The sequence below is a fragment of the Microtus pennsylvanicus genome, chromosome X, assembly GCF_037038515.1.
Source record: "Microtus pennsylvanicus isolate mMicPen1 chromosome X, mMicPen1.hap1, whole genome shotgun sequence".
NCBI classification, from domain to species: domain Eukaryota; kingdom Metazoa; phylum Chordata; class Mammalia; order Rodentia; family Cricetidae; genus Microtus; species Microtus pennsylvanicus.
In genome coordinates this window covers 82323919-82350134 of record NC_134601.1, presented here as the reverse complement: position 1 = coordinate 82350134, position 26216 = coordinate 82323919, and positions in this window count along the sequence as shown.

Sequence of the window (26216 nt, the reverse complement as noted above, 5' to 3'; positions counted from 1 at the left end):
CTACTTAATGTGCTGGCTTTGTGGGAGCCTAGCCAGTTTGGATGTTCACCTTCCTATATTTGGATGGAGCGGGGAGGACCTAGGACTTACCACAGGGCAGGGAACCCTGACTGCTCTTTGGACTGGAGAGGGAGGGGGAGTGGAGTGGGGGGAGGGGGAGAAGGGTGGGAGGAGGGGGAGGGAAATGGGAGGCTGGGAGGAGGCGGAAACTTGTTTTTTTTCCTTTTCTCAATATAAATAATCATTTACTTATTTCTCATTTTTCTGCTCTTTTTATTTTATTTTTATCTAAGTAACATTTTTCATTTATATTATATATCAACCACAGATTTTCTCCCTTCTCTCCTCCCAGCACCCCCTAACTCCCAGTTCCCATCTACCCTCCTCTCCTTCTACTCCTCTTCCATCTCCATTCGGAAAGGGGCAGGCCTCCCATGAACATCAACAAAGCATGGCACATCTAGTTGAGGCAGGACCAGGTTCCTCCCCCAGTATAAAGGCAGGGCTAGGTAATCAGATTGGTGAGACTACCTAATTGTCATCAGAGATATTCTATCCAGTAACTGATGGAAGCAGATGCAGAGATCCACAGTCAGACACTGGGTTGAGCTCCAGGAGTCTTGCTAAGGAAAGGAAGGAGTGGATTATATGAGCCAGGGGGTCATGCTGGGGAACCCACAGAGATAGCTGACTCAAATTCATGGGAGTTCATGTTCTCTGGACCAACAGTTATGGAGCCTTCATGGGACTGATCATAAGTTCTCTCTCTCTCTCTCTGTGTGTGTGTGTGTGTGTGTGTGTGTGTCTTTGTCTCTGTCTCTCTCTCTTTCTCTCTCTCTCTCTCTGTGTCTCTCTCTCCTGCATGCAGATCAAGATGTAGAACTCTCATCTACCTCTCCAGCACCATGTCTGCCTGCACACCACAATGTCCTGCCATGATGATAATGGACTAAACTTCTGAAACTGTAAGCCAGCGCCAACTAAATGTTTTCTTTTTTAAGAGTTGACATACTCATAGTGTCCCTTCATAGCAATAGAAACCCTAAGTAAGATACTCCCTTAGTCTAAAATAGGAAGGGGTGCAGTTCAAACCAGACAAAATCCCCCGACCCCTAGCCACGAAGCTATTTGCAACTGATACCTGCTGGAAAGGGGAAAATCAGTTTCTTAAATGGAGTGTCACTGGGTAAGTATATGAGCCATACTCCAAGGCATGCCCAAGAGTAGTTGGTCAATACAAAACAAATTCACTATACGTTACTATTGTGCAGCTTGGTGTTCTTCTGGAAATCCTAAGAGTGGGAGTGGGGCTGTCTCTGACTCTTTTGCTTGCTCTTGGGACCCTTTTCCTCTTACTGGGCTGCCTCATCCAGACTTGATATGAGAGGATATGCCTTTTCTTTTTGCAACATGATATGCCATGTTTGGTTGATATCCCTAGGAGGCCTCTTCTTTTCTGAAGGGAAATGGAGAATGAGTGAATCTTGGGGAGAGGTGAGATGGGGGAAAGGGTGGAAGGAGAAGAGGAAGAAGAAACTGATCTTGGGATATAATACATGAGAGAAGAATACAAAATTAATGTAAAATAATAAAATAAGTATTTTTTAACAATCTGTCCTGACAATCTGGAGATTTTTGACCACATGATTTTTGTTTCTAATATTATTATTATTATTAATTATTCTTGTGTTGGGTGATATATGTGCATATCCGTAGGGGTGCATTGTGTATGCATATGCATATTGTGCATGCATGTATGGAGGTCAGAGGTCAACTACAGGTGTTGTTCCTCATGAACTGGCCATCTTATTATTTGAAGCAGAATCTCTCTGGGACCTAAGGTTTACCCAGTTCAGGTAGGGCTGAATAGAAAGCAAACCTCAAGAATCCACCTATCTCAGCCTCCCAAGCACCAGGGTTACAAATGTGTGCCCCCATATCTGACTTCATACACGGGTGTTGGGGATGACCTCAGGACCTTGTGATTTTGTGGAAAGCACTTAACCCATCAATCCATCTTCCCAACCCCTTATTAGTTTTTATGCTAGGCAAAGGACCAAATATTTTGTTACCTGATGTTTATTTTGAGAAATTCAATGAGAGTTAGACACAGAAATAACTCGTCTGAATAGCAATCTGGTTTTTTTGTTTAAAATTTTATTTGAGGATTTCGTATATGAATACACTGCATTTGCATCTTTCCATCCCATTTCTCCTACCAACTCTTCCTGTGTTCTCACAACCACTTGTTCCAGAAACCATGATGTCTTCTCATACCCCCTATATTATATCTTGTGCAAGTGACCATATTGTTGGGAGCTCATGGGAAACAGAAAATATCTTAGTACAGTATAATTTTTAGTTGCATCCTAAATACTCACCCCTATACTCACAAATAAGTATAGCTCTCATCCCTCATCAAAGATGCTTCATTTTGTAAGCATAAGGGTAAATATTTATAATGCAGCTAGAAACTATACTAGTTTAGGAAAGTAGCAATAGTAGGTTCACCTCAAGGGTCCATCAACTATGGGTAGTTGGGTGGGTTTACAGTACCAGGAATACATTTCTTCTCATTTAACTGGCCTTAAATCCAATTAGATAGCTGTTGTTTACCTTGGAGCTGTAAGTATCAATATTGTACCCTTGGGGAAATCTTAACATGTTAGTCATTGTTGTGTTTTATAGCCATCACAGCTGGTTAAGACCGTTGGTTGCTTTTCTCCACTGGCAGATTGCATAGCACCTTTTGATACTATGACAGTTAGTCCTCAGAGAGGCTGCTTTGTGGTCAAATCCAGTTTGATTCTTCTAGGTCCATGCAGTAAAAGGACAATGAGACCTGAGAACCATAAAGCAAATAAAGTTAGCACTATAATTGCCTCAGACTATTTACATGAGTTTTCAAGCCTTGGTAGAGGGAAGGAGAAAATAAAAAAGGGTGAGGGCAGTAGACAGAAGAGATATCCAATCAAATATGTTGTTGACTGTGGATGAATCTTTGAGTGCAAGGGATGTACCCAAAACAGAAGAAAGAAGCAAATGAAAGAGCACAATGGAAGAATGTTCTGCATACACTTAATTTTTATTTATTTATTTTTTGTTGAAAAAAATTTCCGCCTACTCCCCCTCTCCCCTCTCCTCTCCCCTCCCCCCTCTCCATTCCCCCTCCCTCTCGAGTCTGAAGAGCAGTCCGGATTTCCTGCCCTGTGGGAAGTCCAAGGTCCTCCCCCCTCCATCCAGGTCCAGGAAGGTGAGCATCCAAACAGGCTAGGCTCCCACAAAGCCAGTTCATGCAGTAGGATAGAAACCTAGTGCCATTGTCCTTGGCTTCTCATCAGCCTTCATTGTCCGCCATGTTCAGAGAGTCCGGTTTCATCCCATGCTTATTCAGTCCCAGACCAGCTGGCCTTGGTGAGCTCCCAATAGATCAGCCCCACTGTCACAGTGGGTGAGTGCACCCCTCGTGGTCCCGACTTCTTTGCTCATGTTCTCCCTCCTTCTGCTCCTCATTGGGACCTTGGGAGCTCAGTCCAGTGCTCCAATGTGGGTCTCTGTCTCTATCTCCATCCATCGCCAGATGAAGGTTCTAAGGTGATATGCAAGATATTCATCAGTATGGCTATAGGATAGGGTCATTTCAGGTTCCCTATCCTCAGTTGCCCAAGGTACTAGCTGGGGACATCTCCCTGGACACCTGCGAGCCTCTCTAGAGTCAAGTCTCTTGCCAACCCTAAGATGGCTCCCTTAATTAGGATATATACTTCCCTGCTCCCATATCCACCCTTCCTTTATCCCAACCATCCCATTTCCCCATCCTCCCCTTCTCACTTTTCTCACCCCATTTCCCCTTACCCCCATTCCACCTCACCCCCAAGTTCCTACCAACTATGTATTTTAAGGGCATGCATAGTCTATAAGCAAAGGATTGGAAAAAATGGTGCTTTCAACCAAAAGAGAAAACACAGTTTACAAAATAGATAACTCAAAGTTTGTCACAAAGAGACAGCAAATTACATTATACAACAATACAAGGGTCAGTCCACCAGAAAAGTGTAATGGTTATAAATGCCTTTATAAGTAATAAGCATCATCCTGGTGTAGAGAGGCACACGCCTTTAATCCCAGCAATAAAGAGGCATTGCCTCCTCCCCTCCACCGCCTCCCATTTCCCTCCCCCTCCCCCAATCAAGTCCTTCTCTCTCGTCAGTCCAAAGAGCAATCAGGGTTCCCTGCCCTGTGGGAAGTCCAAGGACCACCCACCTCCATCCAGGTCTAGTAAGGTGAGCATCCAAACTGCCTAGGCTCCCACAAAGCCAGAACGTGCAGTAGGATCAAAAACCCATTGCCATTGTTCTCGAGTTCTCAGTAGTCCTCATTGTCTGCTATGTTCAGCGAGTCCGGTTTTATCCCAGGCTTTTTCAGAAACAAGCAGCTGGCCTTGGTGAGTTCCTATGAACTATTTGTTGCTCCGCATATGGTCCTATGTTCCTTCTATACCCCGTCTATGACTCGCCTACGCCCCTCCTATGCTCCTCCAAGACCCCTCTCTTGCTCCGCCTATGCCTTGCCTAGGCCCCTCCCATGCTCCTCCTTTGCCCCGCCTCAGCTCCTCCTACACCCCTCCCATGCCCCGCCTATGTCCCTCCCATGCCCCGCCTATGCCCCTCCCATGCTCCGCCTTTGCTCCTCCCGCGCCACGCCCATGTCCCGCCTAAGTTCCTCCCATGCCCCTCCCATGCCCCACCTATGCCTTGCCTACGCCCCTCACATGCTCCTCCCGTGCCCCGCCTATGCCCCGCCTACACCCCCATGCTCCTCCTTTGCCCCGCCTCAGCTCCTCCTATACCCCTCCCATGCCCCGCCTATGTCCCTCCCATGCTCCGCCTATGTCCCTCCCATGCCCCGCCTATGTCCCTCCCATGTTCCGCCTTTGCTCCTCCCTTGTCACGCCCATGCTCCGCCTAAGTTCCTCCCATGCCCCGCCTATGCCTCGCCTATGCCCCTCCCATGCTCCGCCTATGCCCCTATGCCACTCAGGATAGTGTTTTCTATTTTTGTCCATTTGCATGCAAAACTCAAGAAGTCATTGTTTTTTACTGCTGAGTAGTACTCTAATATGTATGTATTCCATACTTTCTTCATCAATTCTTCCATTGAAGGGCATCTAGGTTGGTGCCTGGTTATGGCTATTACAAACAATGCTGCTATGAATTATTTGTTGCTCCCCCTATGCTCCTCCTATGTTTTTCCTATTCCCCACCTATGGCCCGCCTATGCCCCTCCCATGCTCTGCCTAAACCCCTCCTATGCCCTTCCTATGCCACTCCCATGCCCCTCCTATGCTCTGCCTATGCCCTTCCCATGCTCCGCCTATGCCCCCTTATGTTCTGCCTATGACCCACCTATTTCCCCATGCTCCTCCTATGCCCCTCCTATGCCCCCCATGCTCCTCCTATGCCCCTCTTATGCTCTGCCTAAACCCCTCCTATGCCCTTCCAATGCCACTCCCATGCCCCTCCTATGCTCTGCCTATGCCCCTCCCATGCTCCGCCTATGCCCCCTTACGTTCTGCCTATGACCCGCCTATGCCCCCCATGCTCCTCCAATGCCCCTCCTATGCTCTGCCTATGTCCCTCCCATGCTCCTCCTATACCCCCTCCCATGCTCTGCCTATGCTCTGCCTATGCCTCTCCCATGCTCCGCCTATGCCCCCTTTTGTTCTGCCTATGACCCGCCTATGCCCCCATGCTCCTCCTATGCCCCTCCTATGCCTATGCCCCCATGCTCCTCCTATGCCCCTCCTCTGCTCCGCCTACGCCCCTCCCATGCTCCTCCTATGCCCCGCCTATGCTCTGTTTATACCCTTCCCATGCTCAGCCTATATCCCTCCCATGCTCCACCTATGCCCCCTCTCATGCCCTGCCCATGCTCCGCCTATGCTCCTCCCATGCCCCGCCCATTCTCCACCTATACACCTCCCATGCTCCGCCTATGCTTTGCCTATGACCTGCCTATGTCCCTCCCATGCTCCGCCTGTACCCCTCCAATGCTCTGCCAAAAAAACATTTTGTATTGACAAAGATATAACCTGACAAAAAAGGACTTCCCCAAAGTTAGGGTTGGGAAAATGTTTTGTTTTTCTTTTTCCAGGAGAATAAAAGCATCCAACCAAGGAATATGTAGACCACTGGACAAATGAGACATCTGCAGAAGAAGACAAATTATCCAGAGAAAAATATTCCAAGAAAAAGGTCAGAATTGGCTGCAGTACAGAAGAGGACACCAGATCTTATTACAGATGGTTGTGAGCCACCATGTGGTTGCTGGGAATTGAACTCAGGACCTCTGAAAGAGCAGCCAGTGCTCTATTCCTCTGAGCCATCTCTCCAGCCACCAATAGATTGTTTTTTTAACCTCTCTGAGATCTGCTACATGTGACATTTAAAATGTTTAAGTTCCTGAGAAACCACCAGACTGCTTTCCAAAGTGGTTGCACAAGTTTGCATTCCCACCAGCAATGGATGAGTGTACCCCTTACTCCACAACCTCTCCAGCAAAGGCTATCATTGGTGTTTCTGATTTTAGCCATTCTGACAGGTGTAAGATAGTATCTTAAAGTTGTCTTGATTTGCATTTCCCTGATTGTTAAGGAAGTTGAGCTTGACCTTAAGTGTCTTTTGCCCATTTGAACCTTTTCTGTTGAGAATTCTCTGTTCAGATCAGTGCCCCATTTTATAATTGGGTTAATTAGCATTTTACAGTCTAGTTTCTTGAGTTCTTTATATATTTTGGAGATCAGACAGTTGTCAGTTGCGGGGTTGGTGAAGATCTTCTCTCAGTCAGTGGGTTGCCTTTTTGTCTTAGTGACAGTGTCCTTTGCTTTACAGAAGCTTCTCAGTTTTAGTAGGTCCCATTTATTCAATGTTGTCCTTAATGTCTGTGCTGCTGGGGTTATACGTAAGAAGTGGTCTCCTGTGCCCATGTGTTGTAGAGTACTTCCCACTTTCTCTTCTATCAGGTTCAGTGTGTTCGGACTGATATTGAGGTCTTTAATCCATTTGGACTTGAGTTTTGTGCATGGTGATAGATATGGATCTATTTTCATTCTACAGATTGACATCCAGTTCTTCCAGCACAATTTGTTGAAGATGCTCTCTTTTTTCCATTGTATACTTTTAGCTCCTTTATCGAAAATGAGGTGTTCATGGGTTTGTGGGTTAAAGTCCGGGTCTTCTATAAGATTCCATTGGTCAACTTCTCTGTTTTTATGCCAATACCAAGCTGTTTTCAATACTGTAGCTCTGTAATAGAGTTTGAAGTCAGGGATGGTAATGCCTCCAGACGATCCTTTATTGTGTAAGATTGTTTTGGCTATCCTGGGTTTTTTGTTTTTCCATATGAAGTTGATTATTGTCTTCTCCAGGTCTGTGAAGAATTTTGATGGGATTTTGATGGGGATTGCATTGAATCTATAGAAATACAAAGCACTATCCTGAGTGAGGTAAGCCAGACCCAAAAAGAGGAACATGGGATGTACTCACTCATAATTGGTTTCTAGCCATAAATAAATGACATTGAGCCTATAATTCGTGATCCTAGAGTAGCTAAATGAGAAGGTGAACACAAAGAAAAATATATAGTCATCCTCCTGGATATTAACCTTCATCAGGCGATGAAAGGAGACAGAAACAGAGACCCACATTGGAGCACCGGACTGAAATCCCAAGGTCCAAATCAGGAGCAGAAGGAGAGAGAGCACGAGCAAGGAACTCAGGACGGCGAGGGGTTCACCCACACACTGAGACAATGGGGATGTTCTATCAGGAACTCACCAAGGCCAGCTGGACTGGGTCTAAAAAAGAATGGGTTGAAACCGGACTCGCTGAACATAGCGGACAATGAGGACTACTGAGAATTCAAGAACAATGGCAATGGGTTTTTGATCCTACTGCACGTACCGGCTTTGTGGGAGTCTAGGCAGTTTGGATGCTCACCTTACTAGACCTGGATGGAGGTGGGTGGTCCTTGGACTTCCCACAGGGCAGGGAACCCTGATTGCTCTTCGGGCTGATGAGGGAGGGGGACTTGATTGGGGGAGGGGGAGGGAAATGGGAGGTGGTGGTGAGGAGGAGGCAGAAATCTTTAATAAATAAAAAAATAAAATAATAATAATAATTAAAGAAGAATTTTGGATTTAGGGACCTGGAAAACATGTTACTAATGATTTTATGGATCCCCAAATAACTAACGAGAATGACTCAATAATAAAATAATGACAAAAAAATGTTTTCTGCAGTGAACCATGACCATTTCTAACAGAGACTTATGAAGTCTCCAAAAAGATGATGGCACCCCACAATGACAATTCCACCTGGATTGTAGTAATACCATTAAGCAGACAAACACCACCCAAAGATGAACATTGGACTACAAACTGCTAAGGACAATTTCAAGATGGTTAGCTGAAATGGTGCAGCCTCACAAACTATTCAGCCAAGACTTCAGATATGCACAATACAAAGAGACTAAACAAAAAATAATACAGCTAGCTTTCCCAGGACTTGACCATTATCTCAATTTTCTCAGGGTTCCCTAAATATGCCATTGCCTCCAAAAAAGGAAGTAATTTTTAAAATATGGCACCCACATTTCCAAGAAGTGGGGTGGGTGTTTTGGAGTCATTTGGTTGATTATGAATGTTTGTCATCATTGAGGGGGCTTGGTTGCAAATTCTTACTGGTTATGGTAAGGGAGGAAACTAAACAAAGGAGGCTGGATTCAAGGATCTCTTTTTATTAGAAAAATTTACTTTTCATTTTGCACAACAACCCCAGTTCCCCCTCCCTCCCTTCCCTCACTCCTACCTCCCTTCTTCCTAACCCCATCCACTCCTCAGAGGGGATAAGGCCTTTGTTGGAAAGTCAACAAAGTCTGGCATATCAACTTGAGGCAGGACTAAGCTCCTTACCCCACATCAAAGCTGAGCAAGGTATCCCACCATAGGGAGTGGGCTCCAAAATGTCAGTTCATGCACCTGGGATAGGTACTGGTGCCACTGCCAGCACCTCCAACAGATCAAACCACATAACTGTCACTCATATTCGGAAGGTCTAGTTCAGTCCCATGCATGTTCCCCAGACTTCACTCTATAGTCCATGAGCTCCTACTACCTCAGGTCAACTGTCTCTGTGGTTTTTTCCATCATGCTCTTGACCACACTTGTTCAAATGATCCTTCCTCCCTCTCTTCAACTGAACTCCAGGAGCTCATTCCACTGCTTGGTTGTGGGTCACTGCATCTGCTTCCATCAGTTACTGAATGTAGGCTCTATGGTGACAATTAGGGTAGCCACTAATTTGATTATAGAGGAAGGCTTTTTCAGACATTCTTTTCACTATTGTTAAAAGTCTTAGCTGGGATTATCTCTGTGGATTACTGAGAATTTCTCTAACACCAGGTTTCTCCCTAATCCCATAATGGGTCAATCTATCAAGAAATCTTTTTCATTACTCTCCCCCTCCATCCCTCCATCATAGTCTTCTCAAGGATCTCTTTCTGAGGAAAAATGAAGGAATATGGAATGAATAGGATGGTGTAGGAGGTCCTTCTCTCTTTGTGTTGCTTTCATTGGTTGATAAAGAAACTGCTTTGGGTGTGTTGATAGGGAAGAACTTAGGTAGGTGGGTAAAATTAAACAGACCACTAAGAGGAAGTAGGCAGAGTCAGAGAGATGCCATGGACTCGCCACCAGAGATAGACATGCTAAGACTTTGCTGGTAAGCCATGACCTTGTGGTGATATACAGATTAATAGAAATGGGTTAACCTAATATGTAAGAGTTAGTCAATAAGAAGTTAGAGCTAATGGGCCAAGCAGTAATTTAATTAACACAGTTTCTGTGTGGTTGTTTTGGGGCTAAGCTAGTTGGGCAGCCAAGTTGGACAAGTGGGCCCTCCTGTTACAATAGGGGAAAAGGGTAGATTACTTAATGTACTTTAACCTAGAAAGTGACTGTTAGTCTCAAATATTTTACATTGTCATAGACTTTTTATATTGATAGAAACATAAGGTTATTTTTCTATACTGCATAAATGCTTCTATTCTTGTTTAAGATTTTGTACCTATGCAGCTCGTTTAAAAATGTAATGTATAATTAAAAATACAGGCTAATAGTCATCTATAATAATCAAAAACTGTAGCTATGTTAGGACTGTTTTCAGGGTTAAATAGAGATATATTTTAGGTAAATAGGTTTCTTCAAACACTTTAGAGAGCTACAAAATATGATATTTAAAATGTTTCAAACCCTAAGGATTTTCATGACAGTGAGACAATTCTGCTACTGGCAGAAACAATTTACTTTTAAAAAATGATGGTGGGCATCAAAGAACCTCTGTAAGGAATTTGCTTTTGTTGTGACAAAGTTAGTCATGGAAAACTGCCCTTGCCTAGACTGCTGCTGTCTACATTGGATGAGCAGGACACAAAGGAAGACTGCTGAATTTTACCAAGACAAAATAGGACAGTCCTTCAAAATTCCTGCTTCATAGCAAAGTCTGTCAGATATTCTAGGCCCATAGGCAAAATATGCATGCCTCAAAGTTGCAGAGGAGCCTTGGGTGACTGCCCAGTAAGCCAGCTCTTTCTGTCATTTATATAGTTTTGGGAAAATGTTTGCTCTGTACTTTCTGTTTACTTGGAAAATATATCTTTCTTGGGTCTCTGATGAAGTTGATGATGAGATAGTTATAGTTAGTTTTTCTTGTTACCAAATTCAGAAAAGAAACTCACAAAAGAGGTATAAAGTATATAAGGTTGAAAGACATAAAAACTTAAATTGTTTATCTAAGAAAATGTTTTATGTTCTAAGAAGATAATTTTGGGTTGGTAATACAAGTTAGAATAGAAAGTGAATTAGGTTCAAAACTTTGGATTCACCAAGATAGTACAGATAATAGTTTCTCTAAATTTGTCAAATACAAATGGACTGGACATTGTGAATGGGATCCTTGATAATTGTTCATACTGTATATGATTTTATTGTGTTAAAGTTAAAAAACCTTTCCTTTTTGTTTAGATAATACTTGATAATTGTTCTTTTTGTATATAATTTTACTATATTACAGTTAATACCTTTCTGTCATGGACCAACCTTGACAAAAATACCTTTTGCCAGGGTAGGAGCATTGGCATTTAGAAATATAGTAAAGAATATGGGGGCTGGAGAGATGGATCAGTGGTTAAGAGCATTGCCTGCTCTTCCAAAGATCCTGAGTTCAATTCCCAGCAACCACATGATGGCTCACAACCATCTGTAATGAGGTCTGGTGCCCTCTTCTGGCCTTCAGGCATACATGCTGAAAGAATATTGTATACATAATAAATAAATAAATATTTAAAAAAAGAAGAAGAAAAAGAATATGAAGACATGAAAATAATAAAACAGAAAAATATAGAATAGTATGAGGAGGAAGTTCCAGTGAATACTGAAATTGCCCGCATTTAATTTCCAATTGCTTAGAATACCCCTGACCACAAAAGGTAGGGGTAAGACAAAAAAACTACATTAATGTGATACCTTGATACGAGGTAATGAACAGACTAGTTAAAGGTCACAGGCTACATCCATAGTTACACATTCTGTTGCTAGAACAAAACAGTCACACTCACACCCTAGATCAAAACATTCAGTAGGCAAACCACTCCCTGGGTGGAATCCTATGTCATCTCCATAAATGACTGGATGCTTAGTCAGATTCTTAGGCTTTTGCTTGAGGTAGAAACATATCTACTTCTCTGTTCCTGAAATACAAGGTCTGGCTATTAGCCACTTCTGTTGACAATAACCTTGATAACCTTGAGAGAACACAACTCTATAAATCTAGGTGGGACCTTTGTTTGAGGTAGACACGTATTAACCTTGAAGGATTAGAGCTAAGTTCCAAAGTTCCAACTCTCTGATCTTTGGTCAACGTGGAAATAGGCTCGCAATTTTGGTAAACCTCCCTGCTGCTTTTTCTTTTTCTTTCTTTCTTTCTTTCTTTCTTTCTTTCTTTCTTTCTTTCTTTCTTTCTTTCTTTTTTGTTTGGTTTTTCGAGACAGGGTTTCTCTAGAGCCTGTCCTGGAACTAGATCTTGTAGACAAGGCTGGCCTTGAACTCACAGAGATCCACCCACCTCTGCCTCTCAAGTGCCGGGATTAAAGGTATGAAGCACTACCGTTCTACATTACCTTTCCTTTTTATTTAGAAAAAAGGGGGGAAGTGTTGGGGGACATTTGATCACACTGTGAACCTTGAGTTTTCATTTGCATTAATTTAATAAAATTAAGCTAGGGTCAGGAAGCTATGTTAGCAACTAGTTGACAGAAAGTTATCATAGATTATCAGAGGGTGGGTTTTGGAGTGGTACAGCTTTTTCTGGTTTGGCAGAGCAGAAGCATGGGTTTTTCAGAGATGGCAGCAAGGAAGGTAGGTTAGCTAATTGCAACCCGGTCTTTATGAGTTTGCAGGTTTTCACCACAGCCTTTGAATCTCAAGTCTTATTTATAAATAGAGTTGTAGATATTTAGTTAAAGATACGTTTAGCAGCAGCAACAAGGCCCATGCTTTCAGGAACAAAATTCCCACCAGGCTAAGGCCTGAGTGGCCATCCCACTGCTATAGAAGCAGACTTGCAATTGCTGGCTGAAATAGAAGTAGATTAAGGTACAGCCACTATGCCAAAGTTAAAACAACATATGTACTTGTAAAATTTTACAAAATGAGTATATTTAAAAAAATTAGGATGAGTATTTTTTCAAACTTAACTTTCCCCACAATAAAAAGTATAATGGAAAAGCAAATTGTATGCAAGATATTGAAAAGTGAGAACAATGGATTAATTCTTCACAAAGGCAAAAAGATAAATAAAATTGATAAGAACTTAGATCATGAAAAAAGACACAAGATTCGAATAGATAAATTATGAATGAAAGAGGAAGCATTACAACTGATAGAACAGCAATGAAAAGGATTATTGAGAGATGCCTATGAATAATTACACGCCAGAAAACTGAATAACTTAGAAATGAAGAAATTCATAGAAATATACACTCCACAAAGACTGAATTGTGGAGACAGAAACTCAGAACAGACCTCTAACTAGTATGGGAGTTGAATAAATTTAAGACAAAAGCGTTCAAGAAAGAAAAGCTCAGAACCAGATGGCTTCACTGGCAAATCTACCAAACATTTAAGTAAAAACTAAGTGCCAATTACTTACAAACTATTTGAAAAATTTTGAAGAAAACTTGCAGAAAATTGAAATGAACATTTTAAACTATTCCTGTGAGGTTAACATTCCCTTGATAACTAAGCTAGACAAAGACAACACAAGAAAACTACAATCCTCAGCCATCATCCAAGTAGCTTCCTTCTGCAGCAGATGGGAGCAAATACAGAGACCCACAGCCAGACATTATGCAGACTAAGAGGCCTTGGAACACTCCGCCCCAAGTGGGGTGTCTCCATCAAATCCCACTCCTCAAAGCTCAGGGAAACCCTCAGAAGAAGAAGCAGAAAGAGGATAACAGACAGAGGGGATGGAGGACACCAGGCAGCAGGAGAACAAGGCATTCTAAATCAATATGAGCAAAGCTCATATGAATTCACAGAGATGAAGCATCATGCACAGGGCCTACACAGGTCTGCCCCAGGTCCTCTGTGTATATATTATGCCTTCCAGATTAGTGTTTTCATGGGATTCCTGACCATTAGGACAAGCGGGTCTCCAATCCTTTTTTTTTAAAAAAAAGTATTGATATTTTTATTGTTAGAAATACAGAAATTAAGATTCAGGACCATATACCTAAAAATGTGGAGTTTGAGATTTTCATTAAGGACTTCTATGACCAGAAAGCACTTGCATGTTAATAAATAATGAAAGATGGTTACAAAGATGAGAAAAAAAATAATTCTCTACAACCACATTTTCTTCCCTTGGGAGTTCATATTCTAATTTTTCTAAAAAGGTACTCTTTTGATTAATACTATAATTAATACTTAATGAAGGCAATATAAATGAGTTTCAAATATGCACAGAATTTGTAACACAATTTTTAACCCTTTGTTCTTTTCTTTTTGGGATTTCCTACTTAACAGCACAGTAACCTAATATGAAAAGGACTTTCTTTGATTATAATGATACATTTCCAAAATATATTAAAATAATTCTTGTCAGACCAGAAACCCCAGTGTAGGGGTAAATGCTGAAAGATCAGAGAAGTAAAGGAACCAGCCCCCTCTAGCGAATCCTCAGATCGAAGGGGCTGAGCTCCTGTCTACTCCTGCCTTATATATTCCTTCCTCTCTCTGTCAAGGCATATCACTGCCTGTCTTCACCTTCCTAGTGCTAGGATTAAAGGCATGTGATCCCAAGTACTGGGATCAAAGGGGTGAGCTTTGTTTCTCTTTTAGTTTGATTAAATCTCACACGTAACCCACTGTGGCCTTGTACTCCTAATCTTCCTGCTTCCACTTCCCAAGTGCTGGGATTAAAACACCACTGTTCGCCACCACGGCCTGGCCTCTATGATGGCTGGCTCCGCTGATCTCAGGCAAGCTTTATTTGTTGGAGCACAAACAAAATATCACTTTTTGGTCTAAAATAAAAAAGAAGGTTATAACTAATATAAGTAAAACTATATACAACAAAATTTCTCTCTCTCTTTTTTTCCCTAAACCTCTGAGCGAGTTTGGGATTATTCTGTGACAGTCTCTCTGGAGCAAATTCCACAGGAGTTTGGGTTCCAAACATTACAGGAGTTAGCCACTTTCACACGTTCCCCCATGCAGACAGCTGGCTCTTTTGCTTATTTTCTCCCAGTGGGTCGTGGGCTTTCCCTGAACCCCATTCTTGGGCTGCTGCCAAAATAGTTAGCTGCCTTGAAACCCACTCAGGCTTCAACTGTTCTTCACAGCAGAAATCAACCTCACACTTTACCATTATCTAAATTGTCATCATCGGCATATTTGGTGAGACAATTGGGAATTCTTAAATGGAGGAATTAGTTAAAAGAGAGAGTTTTCCCACATTAAAAAGAGGGAAACACTATTACAATGGAGAGAGGTCTCTGTATGATTGCACAGTGCACAGTTTAAAAATGGAAAAATTAAATGAGAGGATAATTAATCTAGATGGGATTTATGTAATGTCAATTATAAACACTAATGGTTTTATCATTTTTGTTTTTATCAACCAAAGCATTGGTTAATATGAGTGCTAAGATACAAGTTTTAGAAAAACTTATTAAAACAGATCATAGAGATTAGAGAACAAATTTCAGTTGCATTATAAGGTTAGAGAAGCAACCTGAGATTTTCAAATAACCAGCTTTAATTTATCCAGTAACCTTATAGGAATGACAATGATAGATATCCGCAAAGCTGTGTAAGACCTTAATGGACTTGTGTCGAACTGTTAGTTGTTGTTTTTTTTTTTTTTTTTTTTTTTGAGACAGGGTTTCTCTGTGGCTTTGGAACCTGTCCTGGAACTAGCTCTTGTAGACCAGGCTGGCCTTGAACTCACAGAGATCTGCCTGCCTCTGCTTCCCAAGTGCTGGGATTAATGGCATGCACCACCACCACCCAGCTGGAATTGTTAGATTTAAGGAGATTCAAAGAAGCAACAGTCTAATATGGCATGCATCCATCTTTTGTGAAGCGGTTATTTAACTCTTGGTCAACTTGTAATAGAATTATCCCTCAAGACTGGTGAGACTTGGTTTCAGCAGTCTTAGAGCCTGGTTTTCAGTTACAGTGGAGGACCTGGGGAAGGATGAGGCTAAGACTCATGGAGAAGAGCTAGAGGTATGAAAATCTCCCAAGACCAACTTCTTGGAGAGGGAGATTATGCTACTGTAGAAAGGCAATCTTTATATGATGACCATACCCTGGCTTTATGCAGAGCAGCAGCTTTGAATGCTTGGGACAGAATTAAAGAATTAGGAAAGAAAATTGAGTCATTTATTAAAGCCATACAGGACCCACAGGAAACCTTCGCTGATTTTTTTTTTTTTTACAAAGAGTGCAAGACCACTGAACAAAAGAGACATCTAAAGAAAAAGGACAAATCATCCAAAGAAAATGTCCCAAGAAAAAGTGTAAATTGGCCTATTGATATATCGTGTTTTCTACAGAATAAAATTTCATAAATCTTCCCAAATGTTTGTTTCTGCTATTCTGTACAGTCACATAATACAAATTGTCTTTTTGCAGTCCCAGTTCAATTTAAAATTGAAGCTGACTTTGGAGTTGAAGTGTGGCTCTCTCCTTCTTTAAACCCAAGCGTACTTCATAAAGTAAAATCCAAAATATCTGTCTCATGTTAGAAGAGTCACCTGATACGGGACAGAGGTAAAACAAAAAAGTGACTATTTTATTGCCACTAATTTTATAATCCTTTGGGTTTATTTTGACTATGTAAAACTTTTCTTAAGATATAAATATTATCTCAAAACTTATAAGATTAATACACACACACACATATATATATAAAGTTTTTTTGTACTCTGGGTGTACATAACAAATATTGATCCTTTTACCTTTTCAAGATCTGCTGTATACAACATTTAAAATGTTTAAGTTTTCTGCAGTGAACCATGACTACACCTAACAGTGACCTTTTAGGTTTCCAAAAGGATGGTGGGGCCCCACAATGATGATTCCTCCAGGACTATGGTAACACCACTTAGTTGAAAAACACCATCCAAAGATTGACTTTGAACTACATGCTGCTCAGGACCATTTTGAGGTAGCTAGCTGAGATGATCCAGTCTCACAGACTACTCTAGCCAGGACTTGATACAAGCCCTTCACTTTCCCATTATGCAGAGACTGAACAACAAATAATACAGCTACCTCTCCCAGGACTTGACAATTAACCCCAAATTTTCTTTTCAGGATCCCCTAAAGATGTCTTTGCCCCCAGATAGCAGGAAGTAAATTTTAAGAAGTAAAATTTAAGAACACAACACCCACCAAGAGGTGGGGTGGGTGGTTTTCGATCTTTCATTGGGTTATGGATATTTGTTATTGTTTATTGTTTAGGGTGGTTGGTTTCAAGTTGTTATTTGTAATAGTCAGGAAAAAGATGAACAAAGGATATTAGATTCAGGGATCTTGTTCTGAAAGAAAAAAGGAGGATATAGATATGATAGGATTTTTTTAAACCAAAAAGCAATTAATAGTCTTAAGTATTTTGCATTGATATGGTTTTTTATATTGATACAAATTTAAGATTATTTTTGTTCAAAAACCTCGTATATACATTTCTAATCTTTTTCAAGGTATTGTACCTATACTGCACATTTAACAATGTAATGCAAATTTCTAGTCCTTGAAAGTTATTATTACCAACTATTTAGCATAATAAGAAATGCAGATTAATAGTTAATCACCTATCATAATCTAACATGTAGTCACATTAGGTATGTTGTCAAGGTCAAACTGAAATATGTTTTAGATAGACAGGTGGTCTTCAAACACTTTAGAGGGCCACACAATATGGCATTTAAGATGTTTTTAATAACATAGGTTCTTTTTATGACAATGAGACATATCTGCTCCTGGCAGCACCAATCTATTTCAGAGAGGATGATGGGTTTCAAAGAAACTCCACATGGAGTTTACTTTCTTTATGGCAAAAGTTAGCCACTGGGCAAGAAAACATTCTTGCCTTGACTGCGGATAGCATATTGTCCAAATTATACAAGTAAGACACAAAAGAAAGTGACTGCTAAACTTGGCCAAGACAAGGTAAGGCAGCTCTTTATAATATCCTGCTTCATAGAAATGTCTGTCAGATATGATAACCTGGCAGGTCAAAGATGGATGCCCCAAGTTACAGAAAACTTTAGGTGACTGTCCAGGCAGCCTGATGTTATTGTCATTTCTCACATTTTTGGAAGTCTCTTGCTTGCACTTCCTGCTTACTCAGGTAATATTATTTCTTTCTCAGGTCTCTAATGGAGTTGTAGATGTTATAGTTAAAATTTTCCTTGTTACCAGATTCAGAAAATAAATTCTCTAAAGAAATGTAAAGTGCATAAAGTTGAAAAACATAAGAGATAATTTTGGGTTGGTAATGCAAATTATGATAAAAAGTGAATTAGGTACAACTCTTTGGACTCACCAAAATGGATAGATAATGGAGTATTTTCTTTGAATTTGTCAAATGTTAAGGACTAGACATTCTTGATATATTTATTGCCTGTCTATATTATATATATATGTGTTATTGTACTTATTGTATATAGTTTTTCTTACATTAGTTATACCCTTCCTCTATTACTTTAAACAAAAAATGGGAAAATGTGGTGATATTTTGCCTGTGCTCTAACAAATAAAGCTTGCCTGAAGATCAGAGTGTGGAGTTAGCCACTGGTAGCCACTGGTCTCTACAAAGAGACCAGGTAGTGGTGGCACACATCTTTAACCCCAACACTTTGGATCTCATACCTTTGATCCCAGTACTTGGGAGGCACAAACTGTTAATCCCAGCAGGAGGGATGAGGAATGAGGAAACAGAAAGTGTTATGGCTGGGTAGAGAGAGGAATATAAGGTTGGCAGAGACAGGAGCTCACCCCTTTTTGGCTGAGAAGTTGGCGAGTTAAGAGTTGGCTATGGCTTGCTCCTTTGTTTCTCTTATCTTTCAGCATTTACCCTGTTATTTGATTCCAGGTTTTTATTATTAAGACCAATTACAATTTACACTAAGTGCTATAGATGTGTGTTGAGGTAGATCAATTTCTATCTTCCAGTGGAACCACTATTCTGATTTCCAAAGTGGCTGTCTATGTTTCCACCGGCATTGGAGGAGAGTTCCCCTTGCTCAATATCATCTTCACCATGAGCTGTCACTTGTGATTTTGATCTTAATCATTCTGACAGGTGTAAAATGGGATCTCAGAGTCATTCTGATTTACATTTCCCTGATGACTAAGAATGTTGAATATGTCTTTAAGTATTTCTTCGTGACTTGAGTTTCCTCTACTGAGAATTTTCTGTTTAGATCAAATCCCATTTTTAAACTGGATTATTTGTTTTTGAGTTTATTGAGTTCTTTACATAGTTTGGATATTAGCCCCCTGTCAGATGTGGAGCTGGTAAAAATCTCTTCCCATTCTGTAGGCTGCCACTTTGACCAAATGATGGTGTCCTTTGTCTTTGTGGTGGTTTGAAAGAAAATAGCCCCCAAAGGGAGTGGCACTATTAGGAGGTATGGCCCTGTTGCAGGAAGTGTGTCACTGTGGGGGTGGGCTTTGAGTTCTCTTTTTCTCAAGCTTCCCTTAGTGTAACAGTCAGTCAACTTCCTGTTGGCTGCAAGATGTAGGACACTTGGCTATTTTCAGCACCATGTCTGCCTGCATACCACTATGCTCCCATCATGATGGGCTGAAGCTCTGAACTGTAAGCAAGCCCCCTCAATTAAATATTTTTTATAAGAGTTGTCATGGTCACAGTGTGTCTTCACAACAATGGAACCCTAACTAAGACAGCCTTACAGAGCTTTTCAGTTTCCTAAGGTCCCATATTTAATTACTAATCTTAGTGACTGTACTATGTTCTGTTCAGAAAGTTGTCACCAGTGCCAATACATCCAAGGCTATTACCCACTTTCTCTTCTACTAGATTCAGTGTATCTGGTTTTATGTTGATGTCTTTTTTGAAGGTGAATTTTGTACAGTGATAAGTATGGGTCTATTTGCATTCTTCTACATGCAGACATCCAATGTGAAAAAGCATCATTTGTTGAAGTTGCTATATTTTCCACTGTGTATTTATGGCTTCTTTATAAAGTATCAGGTGTCCATAGGTATGTAGATTTATGTCTGGGTCTTCAGTTTTACTCCATATATCAAGATGTCTGTTTTTGAACCAACACCATGCTGTTTTTATTACAGTACCTCTGTGGTATAACTTGAAATCATGGATGGTGATACCTCCAGCAGTTCTCTTGTTAGTCAGAATTGTTTTAGTTATCCGGGATTGAGTGTGTGTGTATGTGTGTGTGTCCCCATATGAAGCTTTAAAATTGTCCTTAGAAAATCTGTGAAGAAATGTGTTGTGATTTTGATGGAGATCACCTTGAATCTGGTCTCTGATTCTTGTAGTACCTTCTCTTGGGCTCTTTTCCTTCTGTTTGTTTAGTCAAATTCTGATATGTTAGTTTATGTTTTATTGTGGTATATTTTATTGTAATCTTTCAGAAGCCTGTTTGTTTTCCAATGAGAGCCAGAAAGGGAGTGAATCTGGATAGAAGGGGAGATGGAGAGGAACTCAGAGGAATAGTTTGAGAGAAAAACAAATTTGGATATATTATATAAAAAATTCTATTTTCATTAAGAAGGAACAAAAAAAAGAAAGCATCAAGCCAATACTGATTAACATAGATGTAAAAAAGATCCAACAACAGTGCATTAAAAGGATTATACAGCACTACCAAATGGGTTATATATCTTTGAAATGGCATGATGGCTATTCTTGGTTGTCAACTTGACTACATCTGTGTTGTAAGAAGAGGGTCCCTTTGTTCCAGCTGCCTGGCTAGCTTACACCCAAAATAATAACACGGAAACTGTATTAATCAAAACACTGCTTGGCCATTAGCTCTAGCCTCCTATTGGCTAACTCTCACATCTTGATTTAACCCATTTTTACTAATCTGTGTTCACCACGAGGTCGTGGCTTACCAGGAAAGATTTAGCATGTCTGACCTGGTGTCTCCATGGCAGCTCTCTGACTCTGCTTTCTTCCTCTTAGAATTCAGGTCTGTCTCCCTGCCTACCTAAGTTCTGCCTTATCACCAGGCCCAGAGCAATTTCTTTATTAACCAATGAAAGCAACACAAATACAGAAGGACCTCCTACACCACATCTGGAATTAACGACAACCCAGAAATTGAGGGCACACTCGTGAGAGGTTTGTTTGTTTGTTTGTTTTTGTTTTGTTTTGTTTTTGCTTTGTTTGAAGTGTGTTCATTTACTTCTTCTCTGGACCTTTGAGGTAGAAATACATACATCTTTGATCTGGATCTTGAGGCAAGAAAACACATGACTTTGATCCAGGTTTTGAGAGCAGAAAACGTACATCTTTAATTTGGATCTTGAGTTGGGAAGACACACCTTTAATATGGGCCATATCTTCTGCTGGCTGTGTGTATAAGGACATAGAAGAAGAAAACTTTTGCTTTTTGCCTGATTGCCCTTATCAGCTTGGTAGCACATTCCATTCCCTCACTGGCCTCTGAGCCTATTTCTTCAGGATTGCAGCATACAGTGAAGACCAGGTGAGACATCCAGCCTGGTGAACTGGGCAATTACTGGATTCTTGGAGTTCCCGTCCACAGCCAGCCATTGTTAGATTAGCTGGACTGTAGCCTATAAATTATTCCAATAAATACCCTTTATATAGAGATATTCATCATATAAGTTCTATTACTCTAGAGAGCCCGGACTAATACAAAGTGAATCATGATTCAATATATGTAAGGTTATAATATGCTTCACATTACTGATTATGGAGAAAACTATGTTAGTGTATCAATAGATGCAAAGACAGCATTCGATAAAATTCGCTACTCTTTTATGCTTGTAAGAAAAAGCCAAATTGTGACATTCAGAAAAAAAAATGGTTCTGACATAAAGCTATACATAAACCAATGAGCAGAATGGGAGCTCAAAAGTAAATCCACACATATATGACTAACTACATTTTGACAAAGATGCCAAAAATAAACAAAAGGGAAAGGGCAATTTTCCGCAAATATTTTTTAAGAAAATTAAATATACGCATGCCAAAGAATGAAATTAGATCCTTATATTACACACAGATGGGAACTCAAAATAAATTGAGACTTTTTTCTTTTTTAAAGATTTGTTTTATATTTAATTATATGTTTTGTATGTATCTGTGCATGAGTATGATGTACAGGTATCCAAGGAGATCAGAAGAGGCTATCAACTCTTCTGGAGCTATAGTAGCAGGTGTTCTAAGTTGTATGACATGGAAGCTGGGAAAAAATTCAGGTTCTCTGCAAGATAAGCACACAACTGTCTTAACTGCATAGCCATTTCTCCAGCCTCTTACATGTTTTTATTGTGAGTATGTTTTGGGAAGGGATATATACATGCTTGGCACATGTCAAGAGGCCAGAGGACAACTTTTTGAAGTCAGTTCTCTCCTTTAACCTTTACATGGGTTCTGGGAATCAAACTCAAATCAAGTCATTGGGCTTCTGTGACAAGTGGTTTACTTGCTGAGGCATCCCAACGGCTCTTAAAATGTGCATTCTAAAAGTTTAAATCTTAAGTAGAAAACTTTAGGATAAGGTTTCATGATATTGTCTTGGATGGGAAAACAAACCAGACAAACAAAGAAAAAACAGACGGTTGGCACTATATCAAACTATAAAGTTTCTGTACAGTAAAGGAAATAATAGCATGAAAAGACAACTGTTCTGCTGTGATGGGGCAAGACAAAGAAAGGGTTCCACCGTCTAGGATTCCTGCTAAGGCCATTTCAGGTTTTGCAAGAATTAGATCTCCTTGATGAAGAATTCCATGGAAAAATTGTCAAACTTTGTTCTAGGAACCAAAGATCAGGATGTGCTAGCTAACTTAGCTTTTGTTAACTACCTGTTTGTGCGTAACTCCCTCCAATAACTGCTTATCACTAATGACTGCTTGCTTCTCTGAAAGCCCCCCCCCCCCCCCCGCCACAGTTGCTGAGCAAATGCCACAGGATGTTGTTTTCTGTCTTTCAAGATACTCAGGGCCACACCTAGGTTTCCTAATACTTGGGTATGGTTGTAGCTAGTTGGCCTAAAGACTTTCAATTGGCTATCAACTGTATCTGAGTGGTCTTCTTTAGTTGGCTATCCATAACACTACCTTCAGTCCATGGCTAGGATAAAATACTCTGGTGAAAGAAACTTAAGAGAAAGGGTTCATGTGGCTTACATGTCCCAGTTACAGTCTATTGTTGAGAGAAGAAGGAAGGGCAGGAGTGCAAGCAGGAAGTTTGAAGCAGAAACCACGGAGGAACACAGGTTAGTAGCTTGTTCATTCTCAGGCTCATGCTTAGTTAGCCTTCTAAATATATACACATATGGTATTTTGGTTTTCTTCTTCTTTTTTTGGTATATTGAGATAGGGTTTCTTTGTAGTTTTGGAGCCTATCCTGGAGCTAGCTCTTGTAGACCAGGCTGGCCTTGAACTCACAGAGATCAACCTGCTTCTGCCTCCTGAGTGCTGGGATTAAAGGCATGCACCACCACTGCCCAGCATAGCTAGCCTTCTAATACAGCCCAAGATCATGTGCCTGTGGATGGTGCTGCCCACCATGGGCTGGGCCCTCCTGCATCAATTAATAATCAAGATCTCCCCAAAATATACCTACAGGCTAATCTGATGTAGGCAATTCCTCAATCAAGAGGCTTTCCTCTCAGATAATTCTAGGATGGGTCAAGTTGACAAAGCAAACTAAGACAACAACCTATAGACTGGGCAGAAATATTTCCAAGTCATATTCCAAGTAAGAAATAATATCTACAACAAGAAAATAGACTAAGGCCTTGAATCAGCAATTCTCTAAAGAAGACATCCAACTGTATCAGTAAACCAGCTTATGGCAAATCAAAATACTAGTAGTTTATCACCTCATACCTGTTGTGTTGACCATAATAGAAAAAAACTACTTAATACAGATGTTGTGGAGTTGTAGAGGAATTGGAACCTTTGATAGGTGTCCAGATGAAAGTTCCACTCCAAATCCCCTCCCTTGGGAGTTGCCTCAGTCCAGACTCCACCCTTGAGAAAGCCCGCCAAATGATGACTCCTCCCCAGAGATGCTCAAGACCACACCCACAGGGTATTTAAACTGCCCCCAGAAAACAAACATATGGTTTTCTGGCCTTTCTTTCCCATCTCCTCTCTGTGGTGTTGGGAAGCCATCCTGGAGCATTTATATCCATTAAACCTCAGCTTTTTCTAATTCAGTTTGATTTGGTCTGATTTGGATTATTGAATCGGCAGAGAGGCTTATTGGGGTGTGGAAAGTTTTCAGTAGGAATACAAACTAGTTAAGGTTCTATGGAAAGCAACGTGGTAATCCTTCAAAACTGAATTCTAATTCTGAGCGTTCATATAAAAAAATGAAAACAATCTTCAAGACATACCTATACTCTCAGGTTCATCATACCACTTATTCCAATACTCAAGATTTGTTAACAACCTAAATGTCCACAGACAGATGAATACATTAATGTTGGGTCCAAATATATAAATAAATACTATTCCTGCCTTAAAGAAAAGAAGGAAATCCTACCATACAGAACAGTGTGAATGGTGAACCTGAAAAACATTATATCAAGTGAAATAAGCCACTGAAAGGACACAAATACTGTGTATGTCCACTTACACAAGTCATCTGAAGTAATTTGTGATAGTATAAAATATAATGGTATTTTGAGGGTTGCTAATAAATAAACATAAAATATCAATTATACTAGATTAATTTTAAAAATCTGCTGAAAACCACTATGCCTATAAATAACACTAAAGCACTGTATATTTAAAATGTATTAAGAGATGACAATAGTTCAGAGCACTGGCTATTCTTCCAGAGATACTGAGTTCAATTCCCAACAACTACATAATATCTCACAGACATCTATAATGAGATCTGATGACCACTTCTGGCATTTAGGCATACAGGCAGACAGAACACTGTATACACAACAAATGAATCTGTCTTTTAAAGTAAAATCTGCAATATTGCTAATCCTATTAAAACTTACTAGGTATATAATTAAGACAGAAAGTGTGAAAGTAATAAAGAAAAATTTAAAAAAATCTGTTGATAGAACCTGATCAGAATTGACACAAATTTAAGAACTGGTATGGGGCAAGGACTATATCACAATAATAAAGTACTTGCCTAGTGTGAGGCCCAGGGCAGCACCTCCAGCAATGCAAAAGAGAAAAAAAAAATGAAACCATCCCTGTTAAACAAAGAAAAACAAGAATTAGCATAAAAGTTGAAGCAATTATGTTAATTTTGTGTTCAAAATGTTAAGTAAAGCTAAAGAAAAATCATTTAAAAACTAACTCAATTTGAACTTTTAACAATAAAACGAACAGGATAAAACATATGTGGATTTCAAGTGATCAAAGTACAGAGAAGAAATGACCTTGGGGCGCCCATCTCAAATTGATAGACATCAATACACAACTCCCAGACCCAAGACTGGGGGAACACTGAGGAGGAGAGGATGCAAAGATTGTTAGAACTGGAATAATAGGAACTCTGCTGTGAGTGTGTCTTGTAGATTTGACAGTGAAGCTCTTAGCCATGATATCTCAACAATGTAGCTGCTTAAACATCCTGTGAACAATTACAGCACTAGTTGACATGCCAAAGTGAGTGGGGGAAATCTCACAGGGCTCTGCTTCCAGATGAAGAATTGCAGGTAGTTAAAGACTGCTAAGAGAGGTAGAATTAATCTTTTCTGGCAATGAGCTCCCAAGTGCTTATCAAATAGCAAGTGGTCAATCTGAGAAACATATACATACAAGCATCACTAGAGATTCAGAAAGTTGTAGTTACATACTTATTCATTTATATATGTGTAACAATAATAACTAAAGTAAATGAAGCCATAAATTGGGGGCTGGGGAGATGTCTCAGCAGGAGGAGCGCTGGCTGCTCTTCCAGAGGTTCTGAGTTCACTTCTCAGTAACCACATGGTGGCTTACAACCATCTATAATGGGATCTGATGCTCTTTACTGGCATGTAGGCATACATGCAGATAGAGCATTTATACCTAAAAAATACATACATAAATAAAATTAATAAAAGAATAAAATACGAAGTGCTATGATAAAAAGTAGCCATGAATTTGAGAGGAAGGGGGACATGGGAGGTGCTGGAGGAAGGGGGGATGTTATAACTATATCTTAATTAAAAATAAAATAAAATGTAAAAGAAAAGTATCAGATTATAGAAAATATATATAAAATACTATGTAGATTTAGCATCAGAAGAGGAATTCAGAAGAAAAGAGAAGTGAAATTCTTGGTAAACCTAAAGTAAAATTGAAAAAAAAGTCTAAAAATAGTAAAGCATTTTGAAAGCTGATTGACAATATCCACAGTCAAACATGCATGCATCTG